This window comes from Melanerpes formicivorus, unplaced genomic scaffold, assembly GCF_026170545.1.
Source record: "Melanerpes formicivorus ecotype bairdi unplaced genomic scaffold, bMelFor1.0.p_v2 SCAF_15, whole genome shotgun sequence".
In the NCBI taxonomy this organism is placed as follows: Eukaryota; Metazoa; Chordata; class Aves; order Piciformes; family Picidae; genus Melanerpes; species Melanerpes formicivorus.
The window spans coordinates 19,335,368-19,341,459 of NW_027142367.1; positions in this window are offsets into that span (position 1 = coordinate 19,335,368).

The following is a 6,092-nucleotide window of genomic DNA, read 5'->3' on the forward strand; positions in this document are numbered from 1 at the left end:
GGGCGGGTGCGGAGCGCGGGCCGGTGCCGGCGCTGTGTCTCGGGAGTCAGGGTTGATCCTGTGTAGGGACGGATGAAAAGCGCGTCCTCCAGCACGAGGGAGCCAGCGGGAACGCGCCTGAGAGACAGCTGCTGGGGGGCGGGCGGGCGCGCCGGGGTCAGGCGCGCGGTTCTGCGGGAGGCTGCAGTGCTGTGGGCCTAAAATCACCACCTGTCTTCAGGGGTATTTCTATCATAGTATCAGTCAGGGTTGGAAGGGACCACAAGGATCAGCCAGCCCCAACCCCCTGCCATGGGCAGGGACACCCCACACTAGATCAGCCTGGCCAGAGCCTCATCCAGCCTGGGCTTAAACACCTCCAGGGACAGGGCCCCAACCACCTCCCTGCACAACCCATTCCAGGGCTTCACCACTCTCGTGGGGAAGAACCTCCTCCTCACCTCCAGCCTGAATCTCCCCACCTCCAGCTTCATTCCATTCCCCCTAGTCCTATCACTGCCTGAGATCCTGAGCAGTCCCTCCCCAGCCTTCCTGTAGGCCCCCTTCAGATACTGGAAGGCCACAATGAGGTCACCTGGGAGCCTTCTCTTCTGCAGACTGAACAGCCCCAACTCCTTCAGTCTGCCCTCATAGGAGAGGTGCTCCAGCCCTCTGCTCATCCTTGTGGCCCTTCTCTAGACACCTTCCAGCACCTCCACATCCCTCTTGCCATAGGGGCTCCAGAACTGGAGGCAGTACTCCAGGTGGGGTCTCCCCAGAGCTGAGCAGAGGGGGAGGATCACCTCCCTTGCCCTGCTGGCCACACTTCTCCTGATGCAGCCCAGGCTCTGGTTGGCTTTCTGGGCTGCAAGTGCACACTGAGAGCTCCTGGTGAGCTTCTCCTCCCCCAGCACCCCCAAGTCTCTCTCCTCAGGGCTGCTTTCCAGCCAGTCCCTGCCCAGCCTGGATTTGTGCCTGGGATTGCCTCGACCCAGATGCAGGACCCTGCACTTGCTCTTATTGAACTTCATGAGGTTGGCCTGTGCCCACCTCTCCAGCCTGCCCAGGTCCCTCTGGATGGCCTCCCTTCCCTCCAGCGTGTCTGCTGCACCACACAGCTTGGTGTCATCAGCAAACTTGCTGAGGGTGCACTCAATGCCACTGTCCATGGCACCCACAGAGATGTTGAACAAGCCTGGTCCCAGGACTGATCCCCAAGGGACTCTGCTTGGCCCTGGCCTCCACTGGGCCATGGAGCCATGGGCAGCCACTCTTTGGGTGCGGCCATCAAGCCAGTTCCTTATCCATCTAGTGGTCACCCATCACACCCATGTGTCACCAGTTTGGAGACCAGGATGTGGTGCAGGACAGTGTCGAAGGCTTTGCTCAGCTCCAGGTAAATGACATCAGTTGCTCGCCCCTCATCTATTAATTTTGTCACCTGCTCATAGAAGGCCACCAGGTTGGTCAGGCAGGATTTGCCCTTGGCAAAGCCATGCTGACTGTTCCCAATCACCTCTTCACTATTCTTCTGAGCCAGTAGTGCCTGCAGGAGGATCTGCTCCATGATCTTCTCCCCCTTCCCAGCAGGGCATCGATTGGTGCAGCCACATTTTTCTGGGTGGAAGGTCAGCCCTGGGCCGTGGAGGATTTCACTTGAAGTTTACAGGGATTTTATGTTTGTGTTGGTCGTAGAGTGAACGTGATTTTGGTAAAGTCACTGACTTGAGAAAATGACATGAGAATAGCTACATGGCAGTGAAGTAACGGGCCCACAGCCGGGTTAAAGACACGCAGACGTGTGTAAAGGTACTCTAGAGGTTGCCTGTGTTTTTATCCAGTCTGTGCCCACACACTGATGTTTTTGACAGACCACATATGTAGGTACATGAAGCAGTACATGAAGTAAAGGCTAGGGCCAGTAATCTGGTTCAGTGAAACTGTGGCTAGCATTCATAGATGGTGCTTTTGTGCCTACAGTGTGTTGGTTTAGGGGCCTGAGCTTTTGTGGAGTGTTCATTTTCTGACTTCTCCAAGTGCTGGGTCAGATGAGCTAAATTTTGGAGTTTCATCCTTAGTTTCATGCTAAGCCCTAGTTTCAGGCAGCAAATGCTGGGTTGTTTTCCCAGCTAAAATAACTGTTCTATTTCTTGACACATGACTGCCAACACATTAACATGTTAAAGTTTGCTGGTGTGGCTATACTGTTAGAGTTAGAGGGATTCTCTAGAAAGGTCAACAGTCAACAGTATTGACATCTTTTACCTTCTGTATTTCAGATGAAAGTGGGGAACCTTTGAAGAGTTTTTAGTGTGGCAAAGCAGGATCCATATGGGCAGTATGTTCATCTGAGTGCAGGTGTGTTCCAGATTTATGATTGTGTTCCTCTGCAGGTAGGCATGACTAGTTTTCCTTTCTCTTGTCAGGCAGCACTTAGTTTTTACATAAAGCTGTTCTAGTTTATGACAGAGAAGGTGCTCTCACAGGAAGAAACTCCTCAACTTGTGTAGTTTAGGTCAGGATCAAAGGGGTTTGTTAATCTATTAATGACATAACTGACAGGCAGTTAATTTACTACTGTTTAATCAGGTAATTGAACTGTATATTCAAGATCAATCACAACAATGCAATCTCCCCACCTCCTGCTTCATGCCATTCCCCCTAGTCCTATCACTACCTGACATCCTCAGAAGTCCCTCCCCAGCCTTCCTGTAGCCCCCTTCAGATACTGGAAGGCCACAGTTAGGTCACCTGCAAGAGGTAGAATCCTAGACCCTTATAGAATGTCAATAAATGCCTACATATATTTAAACAGCCTTCTATATCTAATTCCAAGGAATTGTCTGCTTGTGGCCTACCAGCATACATTCTCACTGTTACATGCACACACAGATACCTCTCAGGAATCTCAGGCACAATCCTTTCTTCTGACTCCATGGATTCTTTTGTTTACATGCATCCTCTGTGGGAGGTGTTGCTCTAATTTACGTGTCTGTATGTAGTGTGTCTGCACACCAGTGAGAAAACTCCCCACAAGTTTACATGCATACACCCAAAATGAGGTAGCTGCTTTTTACACCCTTCATTGTTACTGTGCTAGCCAGGGTGGAAGCACTACACAGTGTCTTATGGGCAGGCTGCTCTTCATGGAATAGGCAGAGGTCATGATGCTGTTGACATCTGGCTATCACTTTGTGACTGCTGTTCTTTCTGTTGTCTTCTATCCCCCAGCTATTGCCAGTTTTTGTGCTTCTCTTATGCATCTTCCCAAGCTGACTCTTACTTGAAATCTGGTTTTAATTCCCTGACTAAAATGTTGATAGTTTGCCCTCAGCTTTTTCCTGTATAGAAGGCTTCTGTGCTGTGGTGTGATCCCAGTAGAAAACAGATTTACCCATTCTGAGATATGAGAAAGAATGTAGTAATGAAATACTGCTTCATCTTCTTTCTTCTCTGTTTATGGTCAAGCATTGCCACCTGCTGATGAGAACTGTTAGGGTAAAAGCATAGCACAGGACTAGGATGAGTCTATATTACTACAGGCAACTGATGGTTTTTATAAGGTATTTCATATGGGTGATCAAATGTCTTTGTATTTCTTTTAGAAGAGGAGGGTGAAAAATCATTTTATGGATTGTTGTGACCCACCCATCTTCTGGGAACATGCACACGAAGCCAGATATTTAAATGAATTTATTTAAAGTGACTGTTAAGGTAATTATTAATATTTGGAGGTAATATAATGATGTAATCAATTCAAAGTGAAAACTATAATTGGAAATGTATTGGAATAAAAGACAATGAAAGCCATAAAATGTTTCACATTTTTCATAGCATTCATATGTGGTATAGGCACTGTACTCTTAAGAAGCTTTCAGTTTTATCACTTTTGATTACAAGTATGCTGTGAGAAGAAATAAAATGCCCTGTCAATATAATGCACTATTCTTCTTATGCAGCTGAGCTATGTGAGGTGACCTCATTGTGGCCTTCCAGTATCTGAAGGGGGCCTACAGGAAGGCTGGGGAAGGACTTCTCAGGATCTCAGGTAGTGACAGGACTAGGGGGAATGGAATGAAGCTGGAGGTGGGGAGATTCAGGCTAGATGTGAGGAGGAGGTTCTTCACCATGAGAGTGGTGAAACCCTGGAATGGGTTGTCCAGGGAGGTGGTCGAGGCCCCGTCCCTGGGGGTGTTTAAGAGCAGGCTGGATGAGGCTCTGTCCAGCCTGATCTAGTGTGGGGTGTCCCTGCCCATGGTAGGGGGGTTGGAACTAGATGATCCTTGTGGTCCCTTCTAACCCTGAATGAAACTATGAAACTATGAAACTATGTTTGTTTTCCCTTGAGAGAGAAGCTCTGACAAAAACTTAAGGAGAGAAAAGCGTGCCTAGCTCAGGCCCCCTGTTTGGCTTTCTCACCAGTTTGGAGACTTTTCTCTGGGTGCAACATCAAAGGGTAGCACCTCAGTTGCTTCCATCTCATTGTGGTTCTTTGTGGTGGCAAAAAGTGGATGAGGGAGGAAAACTTCTAACTAGGTGAGGCCTGAAGTTCCCAGAAATCTAGAAGATCTGTATGTTCCTGGACCATCTTGTGCCTTTGTTGCACACCTTAGAGTACTGCACTTAGCCACACTGCAATGTAAAGCAGACATGACCCACTCATAGAAACAGTTTAAAACAAAATAAAATAGTTCAATAGTATGAGGTATGAGCCATGTGAAAGCAAGCATCTCTGTGAACCTTCACTTTGCCATCTGAAAGCAGGAAACAGCCAAACTGAGAGCTGTTGGCACCTTTTGCGATAAAAAACTTGAAGCATACACACACAAGGAAGGACTTGGAGTAGCTGTGCTGAGCAAAACACCCTCTAGACAGTTGTGTCTGTGGAACCATATTGTTTAATGTTGGTGACCAGTTGTATTTGAATCCTGAACAAAAAGCCTTGTAAAAGCAAAAATTGCTTTTATTCAACCACTTCACTGCATGGTTCTAAGAAAGGACTGCAAAAAAAACGTTCTTAATTTGTGGTCAGAAGCATCAAGCACAACAAATTACTCTTACTGAATACTTTCAGTATTTGGAAGAGAATTTATTTTAACTCTAGAAAAGCATTGCAACAAAAGTTTTAGCAGAGATGCAAATCAGTTGTGTAATACTGGGCTTTCTGTCCCTCATGCTACAGTCCTGCTCCCAGATTCACTGTGCCTACCAAGGAATAGGTTGTACTGAGGCAGCAGAAAATTTAAGCAGAAGCCGGCGTCATAGCTGAGCTATTTGGGATGAAAGCATTATGAGACAATTGCAGTTCCAGCAGGGTTTGGCTTGGGGATTGTGTAGGAAGCCTTTTCACTGCCAGACCAGCGATGAAAAAGAGAGAGGGAATGAGGGGGACACATGCTCCAAGTTGTGAATCACCGCTCGTGTTGGCCAAGGAGTTTGCAAACGGAAAGTGGAGGAAAGCAACCACTGAAGCTGCAGCCTCACCTTCCCTGAACCCTTCTAGGAAGAACTGCACTTTTTGTTTCCCTCTCTGACATATGATCATTAACTGGAGTCAGCAGAGATTGGCATTTTGGCCAGGTCTACAGCGGAAACGTATGTCTGCCACAAAGTGGCTTCCAAGTCTGGGCAGTAATTTCCCCAAAATGCTCTACAGAATGGAGATTTTACTTCTCCCTGGTGTTGGGCCCTAGGCTGATCTCTCAGACTATGCCAGGCAACTGCACAGGCACTCATGGGGTGAACTTTTAATATAACTGAATTCCTACAAAAGGTCTGCTTTTCACCCTCTTTCCTGGTTCCTGAGGAAACAACTACGTAAAGTGCTTGACCCGGTGTCTCAATACACAGAGCCACCTGTGCCTGTGTCATTGTGCCCATGGCCAAGTCAAACAGCTTGTTTCCTGGAGTCCCTGGCAGGATGGAAATACCATGGTGCATCACAGCTTGGAGTGAAAAGTGGATAGTGCTGTGGATTGATCTCACTGTGACCCACTCTGATGTAGGCATTGGTCCTGTGAGCTAATGACAGCGGAAGGCTTGTTCCTGTGCTTGTTTGCAGAAGAGAGGCATAACAATTGGGTGGACAAGAGTGAGCAGTTTTTCCCCAGAAA